This window comes from Megascapheus bottae, chromosome 5 (genome assembly GCF_031878675.1).
Source record: "Megascapheus bottae isolate mThoBot1 chromosome 5, mThoBot2.hap1, whole genome shotgun sequence".
In the NCBI taxonomy this organism is placed as follows: domain Eukaryota; kingdom Metazoa; phylum Chordata; class Mammalia; order Rodentia; family Geomyidae; genus Megascapheus; species Megascapheus bottae.
The window spans coordinates 22,547,419-22,563,224 of NC_143513.1; the positions used below are offsets into that span (position 1 = coordinate 22,547,419).

Genomic DNA, 15,806 nt, shown 5'->3' on the forward strand with positions numbered 1-15,806 from the left:
TGAGTGGGCTGGGAGTTTGGCCTAGTGATAGAGTGATGCCTAGTGCGCATGAAGACTCAGGTTCGATTCCTCAGTACCACATATATAGAAAAGCCAGAAGTGGTGGTATGGCTCCAATGGTAGAGCACTAGCCTTGAGGAAAGCCTAAGGACAGTGTTCAGGCCCTGAGTTCAAGCCCCAGGACTGGCAAAAAAAAAATTATAGTGAGCATCTACTAAGTGTCCTACACTATAGACAACAAGGTTTCATAGATAATATTAAACCCTCATTCTATTGATGAATGAATTGAGACTCAAAAGGTGAAATAATTTTCAGAGTATATAGTCCTCTCATTCTTCCATCATGTTGTCCCCCAAGTTATGGAAAGAAATAGGATAAAATTAAATTAGGAGCTTAAACTGTTTAATTCTTTTTTTTAATTTTTATTTTTTTGCCAGTCCTGAGGTTTGAACTCAAGGCCTAAGCACTATCACTGGGGTTTGTCAAAGCTAGAGCTCTACCACTTGAGCCACAGCACAACCTCCATCTTTTTTGTATGTACGTGGTACTGAGGAATAGAACCTGGGTCTTTGTGCATGCTAAGTGAGCACTCTACCACTAGTCCATGCTCCTGGCCCTATTTAATTCTTTTATACTAAAAAAAAGTATGTATGACATAATCCCTTTACTGACCTAAGGATTTATAGAGAACTGAGAGATAGTTAAGGCAGGGCATACAAACAAATGACATATCAAAGGGGAAAAAAAAACTGGATTCACAAAGAATCTTTAATGCTGGGCCTGGTGGTGGTTGTATACGTCTGTAAGTATAACTCCAGAACTTGGGATCGTAAAGAAGGAAGGTCATGAGTTCAAGGCCAGCCTGGTCTACACAGCGAGACACCTTCCTATCTTAAAAAAAAAAAGTGGAACTTAAAGAAACATCTGAAACTTATATGCAAGATATGTAAATGTAATCAGTATGACTATGAAATCTATCAGCTCAATCAATTTTTATTGAGTACTATCTGCTTTTAAGAGAGATTTGTCAAGAAGATAAAGGGTAGTTTCTGTGTAGAGGAAGATGATAGTATAGAGGGGACAGAAGACAAGAGCTCTAGGAAATGAGCTAAAAGGGCCTAAGCCTGGCGAGTATTGTACAAAGCACTGAAGAAGTACCGGGGAGAAAGCTCCCACTGGGGCATACCACAAAGACTGATAAAGAGAATTTTAAGAAGAAATAGGAGGCTATCCCTAGATACAAGTAAATTCCTGAACTTTAAATGAAGAAGGCACTGACACACATAACGTGGCACTCAATGGAAGGAGCAATATAGCAGTAAGGGTCCATGGACAGACAACTTGTCAGGGCCTTCAGACTTAGATTTGGTAGAGACAAAGCAGGTTTGAGATGCTGTTTCAGGAGTGCTCATTGGATCCCATTGTCTCAGACAGCCAGGGTGAGGGGTGGAGAGAGCCTAGATAAAGCAGAAGGAAGTCCTGAACTGAAGGGGCAGAGGAAACGGGAAGGAGATGGTCTGGTGAGGTAAGGGAACCAGTACTGATAATGATAAGCTTTTGTGCCTGCCTGCCTGCCTGCCTGCCTAAGTGGATGCAGAGGAAAGAAGGAAAAAGAAGAACAAAGCGTGGCTCAGGTTTTGAGTTTATTCCACTGAGAAATGGGCTTATTGTCACTAAAAAGAAAACAGCCAGAGTAATCTATGCCGCTTGAGGAACACATGTAGTCTTTCCAGCAGAGAGGATTTAATGTGCGGATGGGGCCACCCAGAACACATGTCCAAGGGCATCTGCGCAAGGCATGGGAGGAGAGAAGGAGGAAGGGCAGATGTACATTTGGGAATCTCCTGCACATTTTAAATGGTCACTGATCAAAATCAGAATTTAGATTAACCACAAATGTCTTGTAATTCAAACAATAAAAGTTCCAAATAAGGAACAGCTGGAAATAGCGGGTGCTTTATATATACTGTTGAAACTAACCTTGGCAATCTAATGTGGCCTATTTCTCTTTAACAGGAGTTATCTCTTATGCCAAACCGCAGGACTGGTAGCATAAATGGACTGCTGTGAGTGTTTCCATATAAACCTTAAAGACAGAAGGGGAACTTACAGCCCATCTTCATTTTATAGATTAATTTTTAAAAGTGAAGAAAAACAGTTTCCTTACTTTTCCTACCTTTTCTATCTGCATTTCCAATTTGATTTGATTATAACTCCAGTTGTAAGGAATAGATTCAAAAACAGATAAGAACACTTGTCCTTAGTCCAAAGCAGTAAATACATCCATATAATAAGCATTATTGGCGTTCAAAAGACTACCACCCAAAGTCAAAAGTTAATACTAATTAAGTGGAAAATTATACTCCTTGGCAAAGCTAAAAATGAACTGAAAGAACTTATTTTAAGGAATTGATTTGTGTATTATTGAAGTTTAAATATCTACAAGGTAAACTGAGATCTGTATTATTACAATGTCTCATCCTTAAGAATCACATTCTTAAATTACCAGAATAATGACATTAAAAATCTTTACTTGGATTCAGAGAACATGGAAGGACACACAGTTCCTTTGTGTGTTGGTACAAGTCTTGGCAGCTTGAACTCGGGGCCTAGGCACCTTCTTAAGCATTTTTGCTCAAGGTTAATGCTCTATCACTTGAGCCACTGCACCAATTCTGATTCTTTGGTGGGTAAATAAAGAGAAGAGTCTTTAGAATTTTGATGAGTAACCCCAAAATGACTAGTGAATTAATCACTAGTGGTGTGGTGCTTGAGATTGTTTATTCTTGCCCATTCTGTTTTTTTTTTTTGAGTTATAATAAAACACCAGTGTGGATGAAAAAAAAAATCTTTACTTAGGTGTCAACATTTACTAGAATTACTGGGAAGCATCCAAAGGATGTGTGATGTGACTCCATGGGCAACACTGTAGAGAGTGAAATGCTCATCTAAACCGCCTCCTCTCTTCCCCAATTCAGACCTACCACTGACATTTTACATAGAAGCCTTGTGCATCCACACGTCAAGTTTTCTTACTCATATATTTTTCTAACATTATGAGATTTTTACTTGGAAGTATATTTTGAACTATCAATACAAATGCCAAGATACCACATAAAACATCCACAGGAACTTTTTTTTCATTTTTTGAACTGTCCACAAACATTTCCTACATAATCAAACATGGAGAAATGGTACATATTTAAAATTTGCATACAATAGTAAAGCAAGTATATATATTTTTACCAAGTTTAATAGACACTACTAGGGTTGACAGTTTGTCTATAAGTGAGAAATTATGTAATAAAACAACCAGATTTTATTCAGCTTTACCACTTCCATAACTGTTAATCTGAGTAATAAATCTTACTGTCAATCATTCTTCTGGTATATACTTATATTAACTTGTAGTATCACTCTCCACAACATGGTTCTTTACAACAGAAAACATGTAATATTAGGGCAAGCATTTGCAAAAAAATTGTTTAAACATCTTATTATTAGCATGAATATGTGTATAATGTAATTTTTCCTCAAGCAGCAGACTTTAAAACCACCAGGAAATCACCAGAAATGAATTTGCCTACACATACACACACACACATATATATATATATATATATAAATGTATGTAAAAGGTGAATTTATATTTAACAAAAAGAGCTGAAAAATCAAACAGTGTTTAGGGGTAGGTTAGAAAATTCAGTCACTACTTGAAAACTGTCTTTTAAAAAATGACCACAAAAACTAGGTTCACTAAATTTATTTCAAAAATCATAAGACATTTCTTACGAAAGAGCATTACATTCTGCACACTGTCCTGACAAATGCCAGGGACATGTGAACAATTGTTACTTTCCTACCTGTCCCAAACCCCAAATGTTCACAGTGACCACAAAGCAAGGTGTTCACAATAATTACACAGGGGGCTGTTTTTTTAAAACAATGAACAAAAAAATAAAACTGCTGTTTCAAAATTCAATGTTAGTTTTTGCATGCCCTCAACCCTGTTTGTAAGGAATGAAAACATTACCTCTGCTGAACAGCAAAGATTTCACCTCAAATGCAGAACACCTATGAAGCAAAGGAATGCTGGATTTTTAAACAACTCATTTTATCTTGTCTTGTGCTGGCAATACAAAGAGCTTCCATGGAAAAGACAATAGAATTTGCTGTGTATTTTTAAATCTTATGAGGGAAAATACTCAGACTAAAACTTGACTAGAATCAGGCACAATAATCATGAAAATAAATTCTAACATATTCATTTATTAACAAACCTCCTTCTATCCAAAAAATCCAAATAAACAAGCAATCAAGATTCGAGGCAACAATCTGCTTCCCAACATATTAGAAATATACACACTTACATGGTGTTTTATTTGGGTCTACTATTAAACCTTTTATTTTGGTGTTGGGGTACAATGTCACTATACAATACTAATTAATAACTCAAACAGTCAACAGTTGTAGGTTAATATATTCCACTCAACATTTTAATAACAGTAAACAAAACCAGCTCAGCTATGCAGTAAAATCCATCAAACCACACAGATGGTTATAAGGTTTTCATTATGTGGTTTCCATAGCAATCATATTGCAAATCTGGAAGCTTCTTGCAAATAGGCAGCTTGTATTTACATGCCTCTCAGCTGCAGCACAAAACTCTTCAACATAAGAAGTTATTATTCCAGTCACACATTGTTAGAAGAATCATCAGGAGATCTGTGTGTGTGTGTGTGTGTGTGTGTGTGTGTGTGTGTGTGTGTGTGTGTGTTTATGTATGATTGGACAATATTAAAATAACAATGAAGTGAACTAAGCACAGAAGATAATCAAACATATTCATATGCCTACTAAATGAGTATTAGAAATGTTCTGGTGCTTTTGACATTGAACCCTGTGAAATAAGAAACTTCTAAGAGCTAGCAAATCCTACCGAATCCCAAAGTATAAACTATGCCTTGGACTTCTTTCTGGTTTGCCAAAAGGTGGAAGAAGAGATAACACAGCCTTCCCAATTATTTTAAGGAAATGCTTACAGTGAGAACAGTTAAGGGTTTTTAAAAACCAATTTATTTTACAAATTGATCAACTTCCAGAACAGATGGATTATTACCTAATAAAGATCACAAATCTGTGTAGCTATGCAATTTTTATAAAATTGCCTTTTCTGCATATTAGTGTTCTTATTTTTAGGATAATCTAAAAAAATGATCTGACCAAATGACATTGCTTGAGAAAGGCTTAAGAGTTGGTTAGTACTCATCAAAGCATCGAACTTAATCAGGGCCACAACAAATGAAAGTCTCTGACTCGCATAAGGACCACCTTTCTCATGAAACAGCTTGAGTAAATAGCTTGACTGAATTACAATGTCTTCCAAAAGATATAAAGTACTGAATGAAAACCTGTGTTCATGCTAGCAAAGAAGCAGCCAAAGGGGAATCCTAATACACCATTCGTGGGAATGTAAACTTGTTCAGCCACTCTGGAAAGCAGTAGAGAGATCCTTCAAAGAATTAAACATAGAACTACCCTATGATCCAGCAATTCCACTACTGGGCATTTACCCAAAAAATTATGAACCAGGATCGAGTCAAGCCACTAACATAATGGTGTTCATTCTATACCTTGGCAGTTCACTATAGCCAAGGTGTGGAATCTGCCTACATGCCTCTCAATGCATGAATGGATCAAGAAAATGTGTGTGTGTGTGTGTGTGTGTGGGTGTGTGTGTGTGTTGGAATTTTACTCATCCATTAGAAAGAATGTTATCGCACTATTAGTAAAGAAATGGAAATATGTAGAAAAAAATTGCATGAAGTAAGGTCAGGCCCAGAAAGACAAAAGACCCATGTTTTCCCTGATAAATGAAAACTAGATTTAGCTTGCAAACTCCTAAGTAAATACAATGGGTGTATGCAAGTGTATACAAATGTATTAACTGAAATACATTTCAATGTAGATTCAAGGGAGATCTCAAATAGTGTAATGCCATAGAAAGGCAAAATCAAAGTTCAGCAAAATAAAACACCAGGAAGCAAATATTGGGCTACTAAAAGGGGTGGGGTGGGATGTAAAAAGGGTAGATAAACGAAGAGGAGAAGTGGAGGAGGAAATGCAGACAAGATCTGAAATATATCCAAAAAAATTAAGACGAGTAAGGGACAGGGTGGGTAGGAGGGGGATGGGTGAGAATGTTGAAGGGGTGACATTAATCAAGATATACTGTTATCTATAAACTGCTTTGTTAAATGGCAACTCTTTCTTTTACAATTACCTAAATAATATTTTTTAAATAAAACAAGCATAAACATTTGGCCATACAGTATGAGCCTAAGTAAAATGAACTATAGGATATGGAAACAAGAGATTTATCATTGTGGTTGCTGTTTTCAACATACTATGTGAAGTTATTTCTTTACTCATTTGCCTTTTTTTTTCTTTTCTGTTTCCCCCCCTATGGTTTATTCTCTGTTGTTGTTATATCTAACTTATGTACCTGGTTTACTATATATACATCTACTTGTTTATTTAAATCAAGGAAGGAAAAGGGAAAAGCAACTTGATGTGACAAAGGACAAAGGGTGAACCAGTGTATCAACCATCTTCATGGGACAATATGTTGGGAATGAACTTTGCAACTTGGAAGGGGCTTTAGGGAGGGAAGGGGGGAGAAAAATATGGAAAGGGGTAACAGCGCTCAAAAAGTCATATGCTCACTACCTCACAAGTGTAACTGTAACTTCTCTATACTTCAACTTAACAATATTTTTTAAAGCATGATTTCAATACAAAAAAAGAAAAAAGAAAGTCGATGTACTAACCAAGGTTTCACTTGATTATGTGATTATATATTTCTCTCAAGAACAGTTAAGATTTACTGCTTGAATATTTATATTCTTATAAATATAGATGCATACTCTATATAATATATATACAAAATCCTCATAGCAGTTTTAGGCATTATATCCTTATCACTTTATGAATGCAAACAATGAAAATCAGCTTGGAAATTGTCCAATTAAAGTATCTGTGAACTGGGATTTAAACTGTAAGCAAGTGCTACTAAGCTTTACTTTTAAGACACAGTTATTGGGTTATTAAACCCTTTCATTTAGAAGTTGTAAGTATAGCTCAGTAATATAAGTGAGGTCTTGGGCGCTCTCTCTCTCTCTCTCTCTCTCTCTCTCTCTCTCTCTCTCTCTCTCTCTCTCTCTCTCTCTCTCTCTCTCTCTCTCTTTCCATACATACACACACACAGACACAGATATACAGACACACAACTTATAAATGGATCATTTTCTAAAACTTTAAATATTAGCTCTTTGTAGACTTGAAAGATACTTTTTCCACAGGTGGGCAGGTACTGTACTAGCAAGCACTGACCTGAAACAGTCATTTTAGCACTGTTCTAGAAACAGAGTTTTAACTGGAATGTCAAAAACAGTCCTGGTCCTTTCTATTCTCCCAGCTCTTTTCCTTCAACTATGTCTTTTCATATACTCAACAGTCTTAACAGCAACACATAGTAAAGCTGTGGAATAGAAAACAATTATTTTCCAGAACAACCAGTTTCTTTTCTTTCTCATTTAATTTCATAAGGAAAATATATTTAAATGGAGATGGTAATGGTGAGTGTTTCTGTACACACAGATCTGAAAGAAGTTCACCTAGACTTAGGATCAATTGGCTCGCTTGCACACGTCACAAAGGCTTAAGCTCTAGTGCCTTGCCAATATGATGCCATAGTGGCATCATATCTATCTATCTATCTATCTATCTATCCATCTATATATCATATAAATATGATATATAGATGATATATATAGGTGGCGCAATGCCTGCAAACTAAGCACTCTACAAGTGGAGGCAAGAAGACAGTAAGTTCAATTCCAGCCTAGGCTACTCAGTTGAGTTCCAGGCTAGCCTGGGCTACATAGTGAGACCTTTTCTCAAAAAAACAGGATGAAGAGAGAGTGGGAAGGAGGAAGGGAAAAGAAATTAACTTTTGAAAATTATTCTGATTCGTAGTATTCTGATAAGTAGTACTTACTACTGGAAAAATTTTAAAAAATGGACATAAGCAATAAGAAAAACATTTAGACCCTCCCTCTTCTGTCTATACTACTAGTAGCCTTACCTTTTAAACTACCTTTAGTTACTGGTTCTTCTTGGCTCCTCTTTTTAATACATATGCATTTAATTATCCCCATATATTTTGTTTTTATTTTGGCGTACGGGGTTTGAACTCCTCACTTGCTAGACAGATGCCTCCCTCTTGAGCCCTGTCCCCAGATCTTTTTTGCTTTATTTTTCAGATAGAGTTTTGTCAACTTTTTGTCCAAGCTGGCCTTAAACCTCCATTGTCCCAATCTCCACCTTCTTCCATCTACCACTCAAGAAGCTGTGATTACAAGAGAGATACCACATCTGGCCCCCATACATTTCTCCCAAATGTATATGTAGTTATTTACTACTTGAAATTCACTATTAGAAAATAAGGCTTAATCAACTTAGATTTTAAAATAATTCATGAGTAAAAATTGCTAAATGATAATTATCTTATTGTTAAGACAATTAATTGTAAGGTGGCTAGTTAATACTTTCAATCACCTACTACAACCTCCAGAAAAAAAGCAGGTGTATGGATGCAGAGGTCATTTGCCACTGGTTAGGCTCTGCTTCCTGTGCTTGCCTAGCTTAATGCACCCTTCCTTCTCAGGAACAGTGCACCTGAGCCACAGTTCTAACAATCCAAGAAGGAAGGACCACAGTCCCATAGAGCAGCCATCAAGGAGACCTCCAGACTTCCATATCCTTCCTCTCACCCCACAGTGGTTTCCAAGACCACTACAAATGGCTGTGGGTAAAAGGCATGGGGTAGAGGCTTTGCATATAATACTGAGATAATATATGCCTTTTTCACTGTGTTCACACTGATGTTGTGAAGCAATGATAGGTAAAACTCCTGACACCTCGGCATAAATCAACACACTGGCATCAAACTGTCATTGTATTTCTCACTGTCTAGCACTAGCAGTTCAAGCCAGCCCGGGCACAAAAGTCCATGAAACTCTTATCTCCAATTAACCACCAGAAAACTGGAAGTGGCTCTGTGGCTTAAGTGGTAAAGCACTAGCTTGAAGAGCTCAGGAACAAGTTCAAGTCCCGCCACAGACAAAGTAATGATAACAGTAATAATAATTTTTACCTAATAGCAACTCTGAAGACATATCTTTTTAATATTTTGTGATGAAAGGTTATAAAGACCTTCTTCTATATCAGCAGAAGTACAAGAGAATGGGTAAGGTAAGCTAGATGAGCTACTTTCATCATGAGACACTATTTTTTTTCTTGAATGAATGACAAACCACAGTACTCACGCCTTGGGAATTCAGTAGACATTTGTTTAAAAAATACAATGATGTTGGCATTTCAATGAAAAGAATTGACAGTACTATTGCCATTGGGAACATTTGAGCCTTCAAGCAATTATGAGCATGATTGTTCACTAATAATTAAAGATTTTTTTGATGAGAAAAAAGGAAATACTAATAAAATGTATTTTTATAATACATTTATCTAGAAGTTCTGAATAGTGTAGTGAACCAATATTTCCCAACTGACCAGTGCATAATGGTACAAAATCATGCAGAAAAGTTCCACTGAAAGATTATTTACTGATAGGGTTTCAGATTCTACCTTGGACCTACCTTTAATTACAACACTGAAGTCTGGGAACAGTAGAAAAGAATACTATCTAGAATCATCTGCAAGGACTATTAAAACTTCTCCCTTTTCCTACCACATATCTGTATGAGAATGCTTTCCTTTATATATTAACTACAGTTGAACTAAAATAACATACTACAACGTATAAATGTAGAAGCAGATATTTAAAGAATAAACAGCTATTCAGACAGACGTTTAAGACAGTTGCAAAATAGGAAATAAGAACATGCTCCTAGCTGGATACTGGTGGCTCATGTCCATAATCCTAGCTACTCAGGAGGCTGAGATCTGAGAATTGTAGGTCAAAGTCAGCCTGGACAAGAAAGTCTCTGAGACTCTTATCTGCAATTAACCAACAAAAAAAGAAAAGTGGAACTGTGGCTCAAAGTAGTTGAATGCTAGCCTTGAGCAGAAAATAGTGTCCAGCCTGAGTTCAAGACCCTATGACCAACAACAGCAACAACAAAAAGTACATCCTCCTCTCATCAGTTTCGAGAATATAGATGTCTTTCCAAAATAATTTATATACATATATGTAATGGGTTTATTTATTATGATTTAAAAATAATTTCTAAAAAGTTGTCAAGTTTAGACTACAGAGATAGCCTAGCAAATGGGAAGCTGTACATTCAATCCCTAGTACTAAAAAATAAAATTCTCAGTTTTAATCTCTAAAATACTAAATACTAAACCAGATAAGCAACATATATATGAGTCTTAGGGAGTTTACAATAATTTTTAAGACTATAAAGGGATCCTGAGATCAAAAAGTTATAGGGCAGCTGTCTTGTATTTCAAAGTGTAGTTTTGGTAAACATCTAAACTATGTTCATCTACCGTATGAAAAAATAATAACTTGCCAGCCAGAACACTGCCTGGTAATTGTTTTATATTCCAAAAGCACAAAGTCTCACGACTGACTCACATTACACTCAGACTGAGCCACTGACCAAAATCCCTCTGTGTTTTCCCCATTTGCTACCAAGCCAAGCTGTGCAACTAGACTTTTGGAACAAGTAACAATATATCTTATTACATTTCATCTTGTTCAATTTGATTCACGATTTCAAGGCTTCCTATAACAGATGAATATATTGAACACTGTAACAGTGAAAATAAAGTCCTAAGGCATCTATAAAATCAACTAAGTAGCACCCTGTGATCTAAAGCTGTAGAGTCAGTTATCAGTCTCTATATCAATAACAGTGCAGAATAGTTCCTAGCTTGGTCCTGGCCTTCCTCATTTTCATCCCAGGAGGTCTCTTAAGATCCTCACCAATAAACCTGTTGCATATAACTCTCTTAAGAGTCTGTTTCAGGAAACCCAACCCCAGCCCCTGAAAACATCCATCTTTTGGGAAAGTTGTAAGTTTTATTGTTGAACTACATACCTGGTAATTTTATATACATTTATTTGTTTGTTTGAAATAGGGAAGGGAAGGGGAAAAACAAGATGATTGGGAGGAAATGGGGGGGAAGGAAAGTGGGAGAAAAACATGAGAAGGAATATCGATGTTCAAGAAGTAATATATCCACTACCTGACGAATGTAACTGTAACCCCTCTAAACATTACCCCAACAATAAAATAAAATGAAGGTTCTCTCACAAAAAATTTTTTCACATATGTCCCCCAAAACAAGTAACAGTAATTTTGCAATTTCACCTACAAGTTTTCTTGTGAAGTAGTTTTATCTAGGCCAGAATTCAAATGTAAGTCCTACTAGTATTCACAGCTCAGTGCACCATGTTTCTTACTCCCTTGTAGGCCCCTCTCCCCAGTGTGTTGTGAATTGGGAAAGCCTCCACTGATTGGCCTTCTGCTCACAGAGTACCACAAACAGCTGTCTACCAATCTATTTTACACCTAGGGATAACTCCAATGGCTTATTTATATTACCACAGTCTAACACAGGGGCTGAAACAAAAGTGGTTAAAGAATACTTACTGAATTAAAACAATGGATTTGGCTAGCTAGGTATTCTACTTGAATCTCTGCCAATCCTAGGATCCTATTAGATGAATCCTAATAGAGAAGGAGGAAAAAATAGAAATAGAGTGGTTTTCTTTGAAGTATTGCTTCCAATAAGTTTTGAAAATAAAACAATCTATTGTACATTTTTGTTGTACCAATAATCATTTAGACTTCTGCTTTTTTAAAATATTGGCTATGTCCATGTTGTGTTTATTGACTAGCTTCTATCACTTGATATATCTTAGTGTCTCCCCACTTTTCCTCACTGGGGTCATTTTCAATTAAAATCCAAATGTTATTTTAGAATATTTTGGGGGGGGTCAGGTGCCAGTGGCTCACAGATATAATCTTAGCTACTCAGAAGGCTAAGATCTAAGGATTGTGGTTTGAAGCCAGCTGGTGAAGGAAAATTCCCAAGAGACTTTTACCTCCAATTAACTCTTCACAAACCAGAAGTAGAGCTGTGGCTCAAAGTGGTAGAATGCTAGCCTTTAGCATTCAAGGACAGTGCCTAGGCCTTGAGTTCAAGCCCCCAAATGACAAGACAAACAAATTAAATTTTAAAACTTATTGGACTTTTATTTCACTCATTTGTGTCTATTTCTTTTCTGAAGTTCTGAAATCTGCCTTTTAAACTAGCTAGAAATACTTATGGATTTTGAGTTGACAACTTTGGTCCATTTTGTCTGCAATAAAATATGAATGTAACAGCAGCTTCCCTACTTATTTCCAATGGCCTCTGGGCTCACTCATTTTGCAGTATGTTACTTGGATATTTAAAGCACATCTGAAGAAAGAAGATGCAGTGCTAATGACTGCCCATTGCTTTCTTTCCCTCTCTATTCCTCGTAGTTGAAGGTTCTTCCTAGATGCTAAAAACCAGAATAAATAATTGTCTTAATGGAGAAGAGAGTGTCACAATGCTTGGAAGGCCCAAATGCAAATAATAGAGAGGCTCAAACACACAATATTGAATACTTTACATTTAGAGAGCAATCATCAAATAACATCCCACTTACATTGTTCTATTATTATCACATACTTTCACTATATTATGTTGCTTCCAGTGTGGGAATAGATAAAATGAGCTATATCAAAATCTATACCCAGAGAAGAGGCTCTCAAACATTAGTAGCCTTAAGAATCACCCAAAGCTCTATTTAAAACCCAAAGTGTTATGCCCATCTACAAAAATTCTGATCACTGGATTTGGGCTGAATCTAAGAATATACATTTTTAAGTTTTCAGAACATGCTGCTGGTGCAGAGACAATATTTTGAGAACCAATGATTGAAAGCAGTATTTTCCTAGAAAAGGTTTCAGAAATTTGAGTGTTCTATCATTTAAATGTAAACTAATTAGCACATCATATCTTAATATGCCATTTCCTGGTTAACTCTCAAAATACTGGTATATTTCACCAAATATTATTAAAGCTAAATTAATGACAAAGGAATTAGTAAAGCAGAAATGAATCCCCCATATTCTCTCAAAAGATACAATAAGTTGTATGAACACATATATAATTCATGTTCCAGAAGTTCATATTACTCTCTTCTTCTAGTGTATGAATTTGAACAAATTAAACTCTCTAAACCTCAGTTTCTCATCTGGAAAGTAGAAATATAAAATCTATCCTAGAGGGCGTGGGGAGTGTGGCCTAGTGATAGATATGCATGCCTAGCATGCATAGAGCCCTGGGTTTGAGTACTTGGTACCACATACACAGAAAAAGCTGAAAGTGGTGCTGTGGCTCAAGTGGTAGAATTCTGGACGTAAGAAAGCTCAAGGACAGTGTCCAGGCCCTGAGTTTAAGCCACAGGACTAGCAAAAAAAGAAAAAAAAAATCAATCCTAGAGAGTGACTCTGAAGACAAAAGCAAGTGAAATGGCCACCATAATGCCTTTTGCTTAGCAGATTTCCAGTAACAGTGATTAGACATCATTTGAGGATTTACTGTGTGCCAACTACTAGTAACTGCTTTGTACATAATATCTCACTCAAACCTCAAAGCCCATAAGGAATGTATGTTGTCATTCCCATTTTCTAGATAAATAAACAGAGGCATAGAAACATATAAGCAATCAGCTTAGCAAAACACAGCTGTAAGGATTTACCTCAATTTGAACCCAAGTACTCTGCTTCCAGAGTCCAATTTTTCCCCCAGTCCTGGGGCTTGAACTCAGGGCCTCACCACTGTTCTCAGGCTCTTCTCAAGGTTAGAGCTCTACCACTTGAGCACCATTTCTGGCTTTTTCTCTGTATGTGGTACTTGGAAATTGAACCCTAGTCTTCGTGCATGTTAGGCAAGCACTTTACCACTAGGCCAAACTCCCAACCCCCAGAGTCCAATTTTTGAAGCACTGTTTCTTCCCCGTAGGTTTAAGACACTATATATAGCATACATTCTTTTGTTTTTAATTCATTGGACAGCACATTAACTTATTGCCATAAAATGCAACTTATAAGAAAGTTAATCTCAATGGGTACCAAGACATGTGAAAGGGTATCAATGTATGTGAATTAATGCACCTTCTATCTGGCAAATATCATGTAACCCTTTTACTAATTACAATAAAAAAATGCAGTGGGAAAAAAAAGAAAGTTAATCTCATGATGTCATAGTGACATATACTTATTTTTTAATACTCCTCAATAACTAAATAACCTCGCTAACTCTGACAATCAAGGGGGAAAATCTCCTATGAAAAATAGTGTACATTGCTGAAAACCAGAAAAGTCATGTTTGTAATGGCCATAGAAAGTGAAAAGCATGGCATTTTCCCTGTCCATTTTTCTTTCAGAAAGGCAGCTTGCAAATGGAAAAATCATCTCCCATCAGCTCCCTTTCAAAGACTCAATAGATGAAAAAGCAGAGGAAGACAAAGCCCTGAAGCAAGTAGAGCTGAAAGGAGCTTCCATTCTGGCCAAAGGCCTGGAAAGATGGATTAATCTCGACTGAGATAGCTGTAGGTCCTCATCAGATTCAACTTCAGTAAGCTATGACAAAATGCAGAATTAAAGCACTTTATGTAATATGAAAAGAGTGCTCTCAAAACATGACTGTCCATGTACCTATGAGGAGCTGTGCACACTTCCAGAATTCTGTTTCTTAGTATTTTCAATTCTGACAAAGATACATTTATGCTAAAATGTTATAATGCTTGGGGAAAGAAAGATCTAGAACTAGGATATTTCAATAGAAAGACCTGCCAAAAGGGGAGCATTCCACTGGTGTAACCTCTTTCAACAACTGTCCTACAAAATAAATACCAGGAAGCTGGAACTTGAGGTGTTGGGTGGGGGAGGGAGGTGAAGGGAGAAGGGAAGACGAATGAAGGGAGGAAGGTGATAGAATGCACTCAGGATAGTTAATATATATATATATATATATATATATATATATATATATATATATAAATGAAACAAGGAAAACTGAGGGATAGGTGAGGTTGGAAGAGATAGGGAAGAATGATGGAAGAAGTGACTCTGATCAAGATGCACTGTGCTTATCATTTTACTTGTATAATTGAAACCTCTTTCTACAGCTACTTAATACAAATAATAAAGATACATTGTACTCATAAACTGACACGCTGAATTGAATTAAAACTCTCCATACAACTACTTAAAGATAATAAAATAAAGAAGAAAAAGCTGCCAAAAGTAGCAAGGTAGAACCTCTGTAGGTTGGAAAAGGGGATTATGTGTACAAAATTCATTTAATTGTGTTATTTCTGCCAAACACTATTTGATGATCTACAAAATGCATAAGAATAAAAATCTGAGTTTAAAAGACACACTTTGTTTACTTTTAGAGTCCTAAAGGGATAGGCCGAACTCTCATTTGAAAATTCTCTTACTCAGAATCCAAAAACAAAGCCAACATAAACAAAGTATCTATTTCTATATTTTTAATGTACACAGTAGACAAAGTAGATTTTACTTTCTCAAGGTCTCACCCACAGTGTTGTAGGGAATGAAATAGAGGCAGCTCATCCATCCTGGGAAGACAAATCCTTGCCATTTCAGGGACTAGGATCTAGGTTGCATCAAGGCTCAAAAACTAAGTCCTGATCTCTTTTCAAGTTTGAC

At 36.3% G+C, this 15,806-nt stretch overlaps 1 protein-coding gene across 1 annotated transcript in view; it reads right to left on the reverse strand.

Annotated features, from left to right (window-relative positions):
• Skap2 (src kinase associated phosphoprotein 2) overlaps positions 1-15,806 on the reverse strand; it is a 156,891-nt gene that overhangs the window by 22,775 nt on the left and 118,310 nt on the right. The window lies entirely within an intron of this gene.